Source organism: Balaenoptera borealis, assembly GCF_965194805.1.
Source record: "Balaenoptera borealis genome assembly, chromosome: 1".
Lineage (NCBI taxonomy): Eukaryota > Metazoa > Chordata > Mammalia > Artiodactyla > Balaenopteridae > Balaenoptera > Balaenoptera borealis.
In genome coordinates this window covers 75,569,409-75,584,516 of record NC_138860.1, presented here as the reverse complement: position 1 = coordinate 75,584,516, position 15,108 = coordinate 75,569,409, and the positions used below count along the sequence as shown (strand labels likewise).

At 41.7% G+C, this 15,108-nt stretch overlaps 2 protein-coding genes across 4 annotated transcripts in view; one reads left to right on the top strand and one right to left on the bottom strand.

Annotated features, from left to right (window-relative positions):
* DDR2 (discoidin domain receptor tyrosine kinase 2) overlaps positions 1 to 15,108 on the top strand; it is a 161,814-nt gene that overhangs the window by 9,573 nt on the left and 137,133 nt on the right. For all 3 annotated transcript variants that reach the window (XM_082405224.1, XM_082405225.1, XM_082405223.1), the window contains exon 2: positions 12,803 to 12,950. The gene's annotated coding sequence lies outside the window, so the exon portion shown is untranslated. The remainder of the gene's footprint in view (positions 1 to 12,802; positions 12,951 to 15,108) is intronic.
* Positions 1 to 15,108, bottom strand: part of SH2D1B (SH2 domain containing 1B) — a 333,978-nt gene that overhangs the window by 243,800 nt on the left and 75,070 nt on the right. The gene's annotated exons all lie outside the window — the stretch shown is intronic.

Genomic DNA, 15,108 nt, shown 5'->3' with positions numbered 1-15,108 from the left:
AACTAATGCAACATACAAACATTCTCACTTAAAATCATGGTATGGTGGAAAGAGTGATGGGCCAGGAGTTAACAGGGTGAGATTTAAATTTTAACTTTGCCACCTACTAGCAGTTGAACTTTGTGCAACTATATTTTTTAACTTAATTGCACTTCAATTTTCTCATCTGTAAAGGGCAATATAAAATTTCTACATTTTCCAGTTAAATTATGCTAATCACTGCCTATACCAGCACCCATACCCCCATATTCACTTTCATAGTTAAGTGTTGAATCATTCGTCTCCACTTCAGTTTTCACTCCCCCCCCACCCCCATACTGTAAGTATCCTCCTCTCTCCTGTCATGTTAGCCAAATACCACCGTTCCTTAAAGGTTAGCTTAAGTTTCCAATCCTCTGGCCAGCTCAGATCTTACTTCTTGGAATCCCTAGTTCTTTTGGTCAGTATCACCTAGTCTAGTAAAGGTCATGTCTTAGGTGATCTCTATAGCTCATCTTAGAACATAACCCATAAATATTTACTGAGTTCTCAAGATATAGTATGTTAAAGACTTATTACATGCTTCACATAGTGCTTACTTGTTGCCAGAAAAATTCTTAGAGGGGAGTAATTGAAGCCTCACATACTATCCTTTTTGTGGATTTAATGGGGCTCAAAAATTTTCTATTACTTGGTTATTCTGTAAGATTGGAATCTCAAGAGAGCCAGGTCATGGAGAACTGGTGTAAGCCCTAAGCTTGCTCTCAGAACCCCTGGGTTCAGATCGTGCTATTTTTAGTTGTGAAAATTGAAGGCAGTAATGTCTTCATGAGAACAAATGTGGAGGAACAGATAAGCTCACATACGAATACTTGGTGTGTCCTGGGTATAAAATGCACACAGGGCTATTTTTCTTTAAGCAATAAATAGAAAATGGTTATTCCCAGAGGGTGATGATTGTCATTCTAGGTTTCAGGATACAGCTGCAGATTTGGTTTTTCCTGGTTTGACCATGGGGCAGAGCTGGTGTTTTTCTCCTCATCATGCTTCTTTCCTCATAGGTGTGTCCAGACCTCTGATAATAGAAGTGCTTACCTTTCACTCTTCCCTCTCACACTGAGTGGTCACTCTTCCCTGAGAACACCTGCATTAAAAAAAATTCTCATTTGATCATTTAGTGTCATGTAAAGAGTAAATTAACTGCTACTTAATATCATGTTTGGAGGTGAAGATTTTTCTAAGCCTTTTGTTTAGTCATTCATTAGCAAAGGGGTGTCAAGCTTCGATGTCAAGCTAGGATGTAAATTCTAGACTTATGTGGATCCCTCGAGGGAGTGTGAAAAGTTACTTTCTAATCCTTTTGCTGTATTTTTGGTGAGGGACTTGGCCTTTGCAGGTTAAAAGTTGATTGAAGCTCTTCCCATGATCTCTCCTTCACAACTGTGATGTTTACTTACATCTTTCATTTTCATGACTTAGGGTGCTAACTTCTTGCCCTCTCCTAGACCCACAGGCACCCCACACCCTCTATAAAAAGGGGGCTGTGCTGTGCCTTTTGCTCAGCTGTAGGAAGTTCCACTTCTAGGCTCCCGGGTGCTCCTCACTTTCATTTTCCAACTGATCAAGTATTGCCAACATTTACAAAACATATTCTGTCAAAGACCTCAGGCTGTCTAATGTTATCCAATATACATATGTAAACTTCAGTGACTCTGCATTTCCTGATGATCCTACAATAATTACCTTCTTGCCTTGGGCATAAGTAATCTGGGAGAAAAAAAAAAAGAGCATTGCTTTAAATAGGGCAGAAGTTCTAATTTCCAGCCCTAATTTACTAAGTAGTACGGATATTGAAATGAATTTCCAATTTTTTAGATCTAAGTCCTTATTTGAGTTGGGTAGGTTAGGGCAAAGAGAAGTCTGGTGAAGAAGTCCTTGGGCAGTTAAATAGGAAGAAAAGAGTGTGACACATAAAACATGGCTGCATATTTGTTATCAGCAGACTGGATGCAACAAATGAGCCTTGGTTTCAAGTGAAATGATGCAGGTAAGGACCCTGAATTCACTTACAATGTTGCTTTACACGAAGGTCTTTAAGGCACTAGCAGGGACACCTCCAATTTCTTTTGGAAATAAATTGAAATTGGGTGTTCCAAAAAAGTTATTGAAACAGTCATAATGAAAAAAAATAGGAACTTTACTGAATGTTCTTATAGTTAATGCTACATTTAGCATTATTTTTTTATAACAAAGTACTTGGTGAGGTGGAATGGGGAGGTTGCTATAATATTTTCAGTGCTTGGAGCCTCTAAAGGTCTGAATCCACCCCTTTGTAGGAACAGAAGCTATTGTCATCCACAACTTGTTCCTAAATGTACTCAGTCACCATTCCTCAGAGCTACTGGGAAAAGTACTATGATGCTCTTCAAAAATACGTTCAAGTCCATCCTTACCATGAGGATGTTATTATGGTTACCACTGCACGAGTCAGTAATAGGTATTGGGGAAAAATATCCACCCCACTGATCATGGGGTGTTAAAATACTTTCTCGTGAATATAGGAAGGTTAGGTGAGAGTGGTGACAAAGCATTGGGATATTTAGACCCATGTCATTTCCTTTCATCACAGCTCAATAATCTATCCCCCGTCACTAACCACACTTCTTAAGGCCAAGTAAATGGCTTCACGTGTAAGGTAAATGGTGTTCCACATTCAAAGTACTATCATCTTCCCCACCCCTCCCCCCAACATAGTAGCTTTGCTGCTGCTGATGTAGGGTCCACTGGGAAGATAGACAGCTGCTGAGGCTGTAGGAAACTGACATCTTGTAGCGATGGTTTTAGTCATGGGTTTCTAAATGAGCAGGTTCTCTACTGCTTCCCTTGGTGAAAAGGCAGGACAGGCTTTTTCAAGAGAGACAGAATAGACTCAGCGCTCTAAAAATCTTCCCTTAGGATTATCTAATTTGGTATTACTCAAACCTGAACAATATATGGACCAATTTTATAGGGGAATTTTTTTCAGCTCCTTAGGATGATGGATTGTTTGGACACTATTAAAACATGTACAAACATAAAGCTAGGTATATACTTAAATGAGGTTCCTGGACCCAATTTCCACGTGTGTGTTGTGTGCGTGTGTGTGTGTGGGGGTGTTCCCACACAACACTGAACGGTTCTCTGGACACCACCTGGGTGTCCTACAATTCAAATGAATTCTGACACTACCCAGAGATAGCATCAGATTCCACAGGTTAAGGGTTCAGTCCCACAAGACTGCCCCGACACCCTTACTACACCTCACTTCAGAGGCCATTTGCAGACTCAGGCTGATACCTGTGCTTCGGATCGACCGGCTGTAAATCAGAGGCTCCCAAGACCCCCTCCTTGGGTTCGATTAATTTGCTAGAGCGGCTCACAGAACTCAGAGAAACATTTTATTTACTAGATGACAGGTTTATCATAAAGGGATTTAACTCAGGGACAGCCAGATGATGAGATGCATAGGGCAAGGTATGGGTAAAGGGAGAGGAGCTTTTATGCCCTCACTAGGCACCATTCTCCCCAAATCTCCGTGTATTCTTAAACTTGGAATCTCTCTGAACCCTGTCCTTTTGAGTTTTTATGGAGGCCTCATTACACAGGCATGACTGATTAAATCATTGGCCCTTGGCGATCGATTCAACCTCCAGCCCCTCTTCTCCCCGGAGCTCAGTGGAGTGGGACTGAAAGTTCCAACCCTCTAATCACAAGGTTGGTTTCCCTGGCAACCAGCTCCCACCCTTAGGTGGGGTCCTAGAGTCACCTCATTAACCTAACAAAAGGCCTTTATGGCTCTTGTCACTTAGGAAATTCCAAGGGTTTTGGGAGCTCTGTGAGCCTGCATCCGTGGATGAAGGCCAAATATATATGAGAAATATATTTTGGTCCTCTGAATGACCAGATATATATTTCTTTTTTTTTTTTTTAACATCTTTATTGGAGTAGAATTGCTTTACAATGGTGTGTTAGTTTCCGCTTTATAACAAAGTGAATCAGTTACACTATATATTTCTTATAAATCACAATATCACAACATCTCTTATGCTTTAGTTCTTCTGCAACTATAAAGCCAAAGCAGATTTAAGTGAAATCAAATATAGTTATAAACTCAACAAAATAACAGAACATTATTTTTATGCGTGAGATGATTTGGTTTGTTGAAACTAACCACTAGTGTGGAGGTTAAAGATAGAGTGGACACATGTGGCCCCAGGGCCTGGTCTATATTTAATTTGGGTTTGTTGTTTAAGTAATTAATACTCATGCAGAAAATGCCTATTGGAGTGAGTTAAACAGATAGTTATTAATAGCCTCAAGGGTTTATGTGTTGCGGGGGTGGGAATCAGACCTCATACTTACATAACCAAAGCTCTGCTGGTAGGCAATAGTCAAATGTTAGTTTTAACTTGGTATCATTAGATAATTTGTTAAATTGTCTATTCACTTGAAGATAAGGTTAGCATGGGGGTGATAATGAAGTTGCTACAAAATGGGTATCTGATTTAATTTCTAATAGAATTAGTGACAGAACCACTGTGCTTTGTGTGTTTATGCCTTATAGGTTTCTGCCTATAAACTGATGGGCTTCGGTATATAGAGTCAGAGTCTGCATTAAACAGCTGCTTGCTGCATGAACACGGCACTGACCACAATGGCTGAGCGGATTAAACTGCCCCATACCACCTGATGACTCAACTCTCCCACGGCCGTTTCCTCTGTTTCTAGCTTTGACTTGCTCTGACTTTCATTTGGCATTTGGACAATTGTAAACACAAAGAAAAGGCAGGCCCTGAAATCACATGGCAGTGCTTGGTTACCATTAGTATGAAAAGTTCCAAATTATAGAATCAAAGGTATAAACTTTTAAAAATTCTAGAAATGTTGAGGACTGAAAGAATACATTTACACTTGGAGATACTCTGTTTTAAAACTAAATTTAAGCTACTTTTTTTTTCAGGAAAACCTTTCTGATCTGCCCTTGTTTCTTTAAATTTCATTAATAATCAAAAATGTCTAGGGAATTCCCTGGTGGTTCAGTGGTTAGGACTCAGAGCTTTCACTGCTGGGGCCTGGGTTCAATCCCTGGTCAAGGGAACTAAGATCCTGCAAGCCAAAAAAAAAAAAAAAAAAAAACAACAGAATAAAAGGTCCGTTTGTAAATGTATATATATAAAAAAAACTATCATGACAACGTAGTGATGAGTGCTTATTGTGTACCAAGATTTATGTTAAGCACTTGATATACTTGATATCATTGAAACCTTATAATAATTGTGTGAAGTGGGTATTTTTCTTATGTTATATAGGAGAACACATGACACTAAGAGAGGATCACTCGCATAGCGAATAAGTAGCAGAATAAGAATTTGAACCTAGGTCTCTCTCACTGCAACACCTAACTCTTTACTTCGTTACTCTCCTTGAGCCTGTGTCATACCTTGTGGATATCTCTTTTTTTTGCAAGTAGACGCCGCTGTTTTATAATCTTCTCCTTATATGCCTGTCCTTCCATGGAAGCAGTGAGTCTCAAACTTCAGTATACATCAGAATCACCTGGAGTTCTTTTTAAAAATGCAGATCCCAGGCTCCACCTCAGACTTGGTTAAATTAGCAATTTTCTGTGCACCAGAGAGCCTGTGTTTTTTTTAACAACCTCCCTTGGGTGATTCTGTTGCAGGTGTTCCTCTGCCTGCATTTAGGGTAAAACTGCATTTGACTGTGGGTGCCTCAAGGACCATGATTGTTTTTTATCCACCCTTGTAGCTCAAGGATTCACTCAGTAAATGTTTGTCAAATAGTTCAGAGAATGAATGAAGGAAGGAACAATTGTCAGTAGAGGATATGTTCTTGGAAAGAACATTCTTTTGGCTAGACCCGTGGAAAATTTAGAGATACATGTTTAAATATCACTTAATGTACTCAGTCTAGGCTCTCTCTCCTGGAGGCCAAGCATTGCAAGGAGCCTATGAGAAGGGGGCAGAAAGCACAGCTCTGTCTGTAGAAAAAGAATGGAAACTCACCAGCTGCCCCGGGATGGGGTAGAATCAATCTTCTTCCCCTTTCCTAAAACTAAGATCAATTGAACTAAAAAGGTATAAATGCCTTTGAGGCCCAGAAGGGGGTTAGTTTTCCTAGTGTTTTGTAGGCATGAAATTTTCTGCTTAACTCTTGGTTCTGAGGTCAATAAAGGATGTATTCCTTTATGCAGCAAAAGGTTATTTTTTTGTTTTGTTTTTTGAGCCTTTACTAAGTGCCTTGACTGTCATAAGGCACAGTCTTTTCCTGAGTTTGTTATCAGTTAGAAAATTCAGGAAATGGTCAAGGAAACGTGGGGCTAGTTGCTCAGTGTCTGCAAGCACAAGAGTGCAGGGAAGGGGTAGTATTGTCAGGGGACTTGAGATGGACACTGGAAGTGGAGTAAGAATTGGATGGAATTAGATAGGCAGGAAGCAAAGAACAGGAAGAACAGAGGCTTGGTAATCAGACTGCTTATGATCGGCTGGCTCTGAACGGTGAGGATGTGAGCCTGGGGTGGCGGAAATTTGCACTGGAGAGCGTGGAGAAATAGCCTTGTATAGATGTGTTTTATTACATTAAGGAACGCTGTGGATGTCATGGAGTTTTGAACATTTTCCTTGATCTTAAAGCAGGTACAGTGTTGTTTTAAGAAGATTAATGTGACTGCAGCGTGTCAGGGAAATTGCAGGGGAGCAGGACTTAAGTCAGGGAGACCCATCCAAAGGCTGCTGTCAGTCCTCCAGAGGTGAAGTGACAGGGTTTCGACCAGGGTGGTGGAAGGAGCAAGGACAAGCTAGAGCCGCTGTGGATGTAACTTGAAGGACACGGATGAGAGAGTATTGCTGCTAATGGTGGGGCAGAGGCAGGGTGAAACTCGCACGCTAGCTGATGTGGAGTGTTTGAGAACCTGGAAACCCATTTTCCCACAAGAAGTCTAGGTTGGAGATGACGTCACCTTCAACTGCCTTAAGCTTATAACCAGGATCCTGAGTCAAAACTTCTCAGGTAGCTGTTTCGCCCTTTGATGTTGGCAGGGCAGATGGCTCTGGATGAGACTGGGGCCCTTTGTTGTTTCTCTTTCCTTCTCTGTCTCTCATTGCTACCCCACCGGGTTCACACAGGGAGGACCTCTCAGTATTGGCACTTCTTCTTGGGACCTAACAAAGGAAATCTTGCTAATTGGGCAAAGATGGTGCTTCCCAAAGTACAATCCTTGGAAATCAGTGGGTTTTTAAATAGAGAACGATAGGGGCAGGGCCAGGGCCAGAGTTCTGTGGCCAAATAAGTTTGGGAAGTATTCTTAGAGAATTGAGCAGGTTTCTTTACCGCAAGGACTTCCCAAGGTCTTTAATATGGTAATAAGCATTTTGACCGTCCAAGAGAGGTATAGCTTATAGCACTCCACAAACTTTTTGGACCATGGAGCTCGTTTTTTAAAGAAGCATCTTGAGGGGAGAGGGCTACATAGCATAATTTCAAGAAATTAAAGACAAGAAACATTGTCTTAAAAATAAGTCTCTTGCACTAAAGGTTGGTAGTGTAATGGAAAGAAAAAAAGAGTTTGGAATTTTAGTCTGGGGTCTACTGCTAACTGGTCATCTGGTCATTGAACTTCTCTGGGTCTGTTTGCACACGGGCTATACTAATACTAGATGAATTCTTATGTTCTTTCAACTCCGAAAGTCTGTGGTCATGTGCATATTCAGAAGAGGAGAATAATCTGATTTTTCTACTCTGTAATAACGCCGGTGGCAGAGACAGTGGTAAGGAAAGTGAGGGCAGAGGAACAGTGACAAAAAGATGAGTAAGATGTGGTTTGAACCCCTGAGCTGGTTATATGGTTGGGCAGGGTCACAGTGCTGGACTGATGGAGCAGAGGTAAATGAAGCTTCTGGTTTGCTCTCAGGCATCTCTGAATCCAAGCATGTCATACGGTGCACATGCAACTATCCAATTGCTAAGGCAAGACTAATTCCCAACAGTCACTTCATTCGTCTGGTCTCAGTTTTGCTGATAAGCAGCTGTGAGGCCTTGGATAAATCAGTTAACCATCTGGGCCTGAGTCTTCCTTATCTGTGAACTAAGGGAGCTGGGTTAGATCTGGGAGTCCTGATGTTTTGTGAGGAGGAACTGTTTTTAAGTTGCCTTGAGTCTCACCCAGAGGGTAGTAGGGAAAGCAGAGACGTTCTTCCACCAGTCAGTGCAGATGGGCCCCAGGGTTCTGTCTTTAGTTTTCTTCTTTTCCTTCTTCCCAGATCATCTCATCTTCTCAGACTTTAATTATTGCTTTTATGGACTTGACGTTCAGATATGAATCCATAACACCAAACTCTCTCCTTTTTATGGCAGAGTAGTATTCCATTTTGTGTGTGTGTGTGTGTGTGTGTGTGTGTGTGTATGTGTGTGTGTGTGTGTGTATGTGTATTCTTTATCCATTCATCTATTGATGGAACCAAACTCTCTCTTGAAGGCCAGACTCAGATTTCTACTCCTCTGCTCGATGTATTAATCTGTTTCCATTGAGAGGAAACCAAATTCTTCATGTTCAAAACCAAACTCACAATCATCCTTTGTGAACCAGTTCCTCTTCCAGTTTTCCCAGGTTTCGTTAATACATAGTGAGCATTGAGCACCTACTATGTGGCAGTGCTCCTGGTCACTTGCAGGCTGGAAACGCAGGCTTCCTTGACTCCTTCCTTCTTCCCTGCTGTAGCTAGTCGCTGACCGATCCTCAGTCCTCTCCGCCTGATTATTATCATACCTCCACGTTATTTCTTTTCCCTTCCTGATGTCATTGCTCTAGGTCAGGCTCCCATTGGTCATTCTGCCCCTCTCTCTCCTCTAAAGCATCCCACATGCCAGGTTAAGCCTTATAGAGCCTCCCTCACCCTGCCATTCCTCTTCCAAAGCTTTTCCTAGGTCGCCTGTGCTCACCTCTTGCCGGCATCCATAGCCTCAACCATCTTCCAGCTCTAGCTTCAATTACTGAACCGTTCCTGTCCTCCAGCCACTGTTTACTGATATCCTCGTTCCATAACTTGCCTATTCAAATTGTCCCCTTTCCTTAGACTTTTTTTTTTTTGTAAAGGAAGCGTATCTATTTCTAACTATATTTCCCAATTTCTTTTGCTTGTTTTCTTTTTTTTTTAAAGAGCTCTCCTGACTTACTTATTTACTTAATTTTTTTTTTTTTGGCTGTATTGGGTCTTCGTTTCTGTGCGAGGGCTTTCTCTAGTTGTGGCAAGTGGGGGCCGCTCTTCATCGCGGTGCGCGGGCCTCTCACTGTCGCGGCCTCTCCCGTTGCGGAGCACAGGCTCCAGACGCGCAGGCTCAGTAGTTGTGGCTCACGGGCCTAGTTGCTCCGCGGCATGTGGGATCTTCCTGGACCAGGGCTCGAACCCGTGTCCCCTGCCTTGGCAGGAGGATTCTCAACCACTGCGCCACCAGGGAAGCCCCTCTTAGACTTTTATTTTTACTTTTTCTCACAAAATCCTAGTTATATTTCAAGAGTCAGCTCAAATGATGCCTTCTCCCTCCTTCAAGTCTTCCCTGAACACTCCACTGGCTTGATTTCTCCTTCTTTTAGTATCTTATTCTTTTCTATCTTATTATCTCACCAACCCAAATATATATATTATATATATATATATAGTAGTTATATCTATTATATCTTATAGTATCCACTATATCTTCTTCTTCAAGGCCAAGGAACATGTTTTCTTCATCTTTAACACAATACTTGATGTATACTAGGAGCTAGAAATATTATTGGCTAAATTAATATTAAATTATTAATCTATTTTTAAAAATAATCTATAAATTGAAACAACCTATTAATCTTAATAATTGATCTAATCCAATGCAAATAAAATAAGATAATCTACAAATCCAAAACTAATAAAATATTGGTTTTGGTGTCCTGCCATTCTAGTTTGCATCTAGTTGAGGTATGATTTTCTGAAGAATTTTGATTTTGATTTTTTACACTATTGGGTTAGTAAATCCTTAACTTACAGTTAAGGATAATTTCTCTCTCTTGTGAGGCCATTTCTGTGAAGCTGCCGGCCTTGCTATGTCGTGACAGGGCTGGTTTCCTTTCTAGTTGGAGCATCATATGATGATGTGGTTAAAGATTTGAGCTTTGGAGTAGGACAAACCTGGTTTTGAGTTCCCACCCTGCCCTTGTTAGCTGTGTTACCTTGGGGAATTTACCTAATGTCTCCAGACCTTAGTTTCCTCATCTGTAAATGGAGGTCATAATATATCTGTCTGTAATTATTGTAAGTGCTGGTTCTACTCCTGGGAATTGTTCAGAAGTAAATCTCTGCTCATCCTCACCTGAGGGGCTCCCCCAAACCTGATGGATTTTCTGTAGAGTCTGTGGGCCTAAAAGTGCAAACCACACTGGCCTATATAATTTCAGAGACAGACAGGAAAGTTGAAACAGAAATGCCAGAAATGTTGGTGCTAGTTTTCCTGGCCTAGTGAGGAGGAAAACAGACCTGTGTCTCTCATTTTGAATCAGACAGATGACAAACATCTCACAAGAGGAAAAAAAAATCTCCATCATCTTCTCTTGTCCCAGTCTCTTATAGCTCCAGACTTCTTAAAAGACTAGATTATTGGGGTTCCCTGAAAAGCCAGCTCAGTCCAGGACATAAGATCAGTCTCACACCTTATTTCTGCTCATAGAACAATAAAGGGAGAGGGCTAGCAGTTACTGAGCATTGAGCACCTACTATGTGGCAGGCACATTTCATAGATAATTACAATTATTCTTCTTCATAACTATGTCAGATAGTTATCATTATCTCCATTTTACAAGTAAGTAGAAGCTAAGTAACTCCCAAGATTATACAGCTAGTAAATCTCAGAGTGAGGAAATGAATGCAGGTAGTCTGCATACATTTTAGCATTTGAAGCCTGCAATGTAATTAGACCAAATTAGCCATATGAGGTAAGGGTTTCCTTTAGGTGACAGGTTTTCTATGTCAGGGAAATTGTGATCTAACAGGGCTAACCTTTGTGACTTTAGTACCACAGGGAAATAGTTTTCAGAAATACTGTTTGGGGACACTTGGACCCTGATCCTGCTTTCTTCCCCCATGATGATGTATCACTGATGATAGTATGTTTCAAAAGAGGTTGATGTTTGTAAACATTCTGGTACAAACAGGCACAGAGATATTAGTACAAGTTTTTCTGGAACACTGAGGTAAGCCCCAAGTATAAAAGGACAGTAGTATTGCCAAAGTTGGGATATTTTCTCAACTTTTGAAGACTTCAGCTGCATGCCTTGTTAGGGAACTAGAAGTCAGAGGAAGGCTGTACTAATATATGTGACATTCATTCTTGCTCCATGTGGCCACTTTATTCGCATTAAGTTCTAAATCCTTCACTGAAGAAATTGGCAACTTATAGTAGCCGTTCAGCAGCCCACCTGGACCCTGTGGCACTCTGTAGAGTTATATATCATTGTATCCATTGAGTGGAATACTATAGATCTGTGAAAAGGAATGATGTAGCTACATGTGCTAAAATGCAACTGCCCCCAACATGTATAACAGAAAACCCAAGGTGAAATATATGGGATGCTAATACTTGAGTTTTTTTTTTTTTTTTTTAAACATCTTTATTGAAGTATAATTGCTTCACAATGGTGTGTTAGTTTCTGCTTTATAACAAAGTGAATCAGCTACACATATACATTGAGTTTTTTTAATTAAAAAAATCCTGTCCATCCATATGTTTTTACGTATGTGTAGGATAGTTCTAGAAGACTACTCAGGTAACTGATAACTAGCTGCATCTGCAGAAGGGGACCGATAGTCCGAGGTGGAAGCGTGACTTCTTTTGACCGTATGGAGCACTGGTTCCTGTGTGCTCGGGGGATCCCTGCGAGTTCTTGAGACCCTTTCAGGGGGTCCACAGGATAAAAACTAGTTTCATAATAACACTAGGATGTTTTTGCTTTTTTCACTCTCATTCTCCCACAAGTGTATGGTGGAATTTTCCAGAGGTTAAATGACATGTGCTATTATTGCAACAAATTGAATCCAGAAGCAGATAGAATCTGTTTGATTAAGCCAGATATAAAAGAGATTTTTAAAAATGTAAAACAATGTCACTCTTCTCACGACATGTTTTTTTTTTTTTTTTAATAAATTTATTTATTTATTTATTTATTTTTGGCCGTGTTGGGTCTTCGTTTCTGTGTGAGGGCTTTCTCTAGTTGCGGCGAGCGGGGGCCACTCTTCATCGCGGTGCGCGGGCCTTTCCCTATCGCGGCCTCTCTTGTTGCGGAGCACAGGCTCCAGACGCGCAGGCTCAGTAGTTGTGGCTCACGGGCCTAGTTGCTCCGCGGCATGTGGGATCTTCCCAGACCAGGGCTCGAACCCGTGTCCCCTGCATCGGCAGGCAGACTCTCAACCACTGAGCCACCAGGGAAGCCCTCACTACATGTTTTTTGAAAAATGTTTATTAAAAATTCTTATTTGTGTTAACATGGAATATTATTTTAATGAATTAATAAGTAATAAATTAAAAATTCTCAGTTTTTAATTTCTACATTGATAAATATCAATAGCATAACCCCCATAAACAAAAACTCTTTGAGGATTTGTCAAATTCCTTCAGAGCCAGGGGTCCTCGGGAGGCTTCAGTTTGATAGTGGTGGGCAGAAATGTCAAACAGGAAAGAAAACGTGAATGAAGAAAAAGTTTGTAATAAAACAATGCTTTCCATTTTTTCCCCCTCTGTAAAGGGAGATCTACAACTAGTTGGGGGTTCAATGCTCTAGAAAGTGCTGAGACTTGTGGCTTGAAGCAAAGAAGCTGCAATAATTGAAGCGAAGCAGAGGCCAGCTGTTCCTGGGGATCCTGCCCCTCGGAGGATGTTCTGCACCCGTTGATGTAAGTAGGGCCAGTCACTGAAGCTGGGTCACCACAGGAGATTGGGGGTGACAGTGTGGCTCCCCTTGAGCCCCTCACTTACCCCGGTAGGTGTCACGGGGAAAGGTGAGCCTCGGGTTCTGTCCCAGAGCTGATATCAAATGAAAAGATCATGGATTTGATTGTACAGGGAACCTGATATTGAATGTCCGTTTCCTCTTTGTACTTCATTGATCCAGTTGTAGCCAGCCCAGAGTAGAGGCCCATCCTGGGGTGTCCTGTGTCCCCAGCTTCGAGTGACCCAGGATCTCTAGGTCTTCCCTGTCCCTATAAGACCCACTAGAATCTCTGGAGTTCCTGGATCAATCTGGGCCTCTTCTAATAGAAAATATCATTTATAAATTTTTAAATAAATTGCCCTCTTCCAGCAATAATTTGAGGTGGTTTAGAGAAAAATAATACTTAACAGAACTACTAAAAGCAGGGTAAGAGAACCAGAGCCCTGAAATAAGTTTTGGGAGAGTTAAATGTACAAGAAAACCTAGCCCAAGGATGCTTATTGCAGTTAGGTGTACTACTTAGCTCTGGGACCCAAGGCAGAAAGAGAAGCATGATACACTGCAGAGCTTTCATGAGGAAACCAAAAGCATTTGCACAGGTCTAGGTGGTCTGCTGTAGGTGAATTTTGGTCTGAATGGGACTTCTCGGTTCATTCTTTAGGAGACTCAAATCCCATCAACAAAACTAGAACTGTAGCAATTTCATGTGTCTGAGACCTTCTCAGTCTGGAGCTTATTGAAGGCAGAAACCATATCTCCTTCATGCCTCCATCCCTAGCATCTAGCATGGGGTCTGGCATGTGGAAGATGCTCATTGAGGACCCAGTGCCTGGATTTAGACGTACATCGCTCACAGCTTCCGTAATACCTGTTAAATGAATGCGCAATTGAGTAAATAATGTGGACCATCCTTGGGATGAAGGATGAGGACGGGAGGGTAAAGTAGTATTTCCTCACATTTCCCAGGAGATTTCTTCTCACTATCAAATGCTCCTGGGATTATACACTCCTTTCTGTTTATTATCTAGGTAATCCTACCCATCCTCCCTCCTCCGAATTACTCCTTAGATTCCTTGTGGTGATAAAATATCTTGGGTCCCTTTATTCCCATAGATTGCCTTGAAACTAATTTCCTCCCTCCCTCCCTCCCTTCCTTCCTTCCAATAGAATCTTGATACTGGAGAGCTAAGCAGTCTTAACTTGAGCCTTCATGGTGTACATTTCAGAATGAATAATCCATAGCTACACTTAACCACTAACCAGAGGTTACTGCAGAGTTTCTCTATTCCATTTGACTCCTCAAACATTATTTATCTGTGACTCATTCTGCTTTACCTTTCAGAAGGGTAAAGTTACCTATCATTGTGGTCTTTTCTTCTCCTGCCACCCAACCTTAAATGACTATTTCTAGAAATTATTATTTCAATATCCAAGGCACGTGCTATAAATAGCCTTGGCTTGAGAAGCCTAATCTGGGTGCCTTCCCCACCCTTACCATCATAGTATTATGCCTAGAATGATCTCAAGTACTTTGGCTCCCCCAGGAAGGAGTCCTGGTTTCTTCTGGTCTCTTCTGGTCACCAATGCAGGCTTCCTCCTTTTCTGAGAATGATGAGACTAAGTATTTCAGTTTGTTTAGAGACTTAGTAAGTTTCAACTTCCTGTGTCTCTTACTAATAGGAAGAGCAAGTAATTTAGCATGTAAGCCGGAACGCTTGTGAGGGAAAGGGGACGTTATTAACAGAAACTCTGGAACACGAGGCTTCGTCTGTATGTGTGCTCACCGACTTTTCAAAGATCTTGCATTTCTAATGAAGGCTGAGTGCCGAAGGTTAACAAGAGCCTTTGGGGAGAGACTCCCTGAATTCTGTTCAGTTGTCTGTTTTGGGCCCAGGGGACTCTGACATACACTTCAGAGCGCTGAGTGTTTCTAATAAGCCAGTGGAGAGCCTGTCCCCTGGTGGATGACACAGCTCCCAGGGGAGAGCGGCAGGGTTGCCGCCGAACTGGTGGCCCGTGTTCATGAGACCCAGCGGTGCCGGCCCGTCCTCCTCGGCCCTTTCCTCCCCTCCTCCGCTGCTCCCTTCTCCTCCTTTTGTTTCTGACCCTCATTCTCTTGC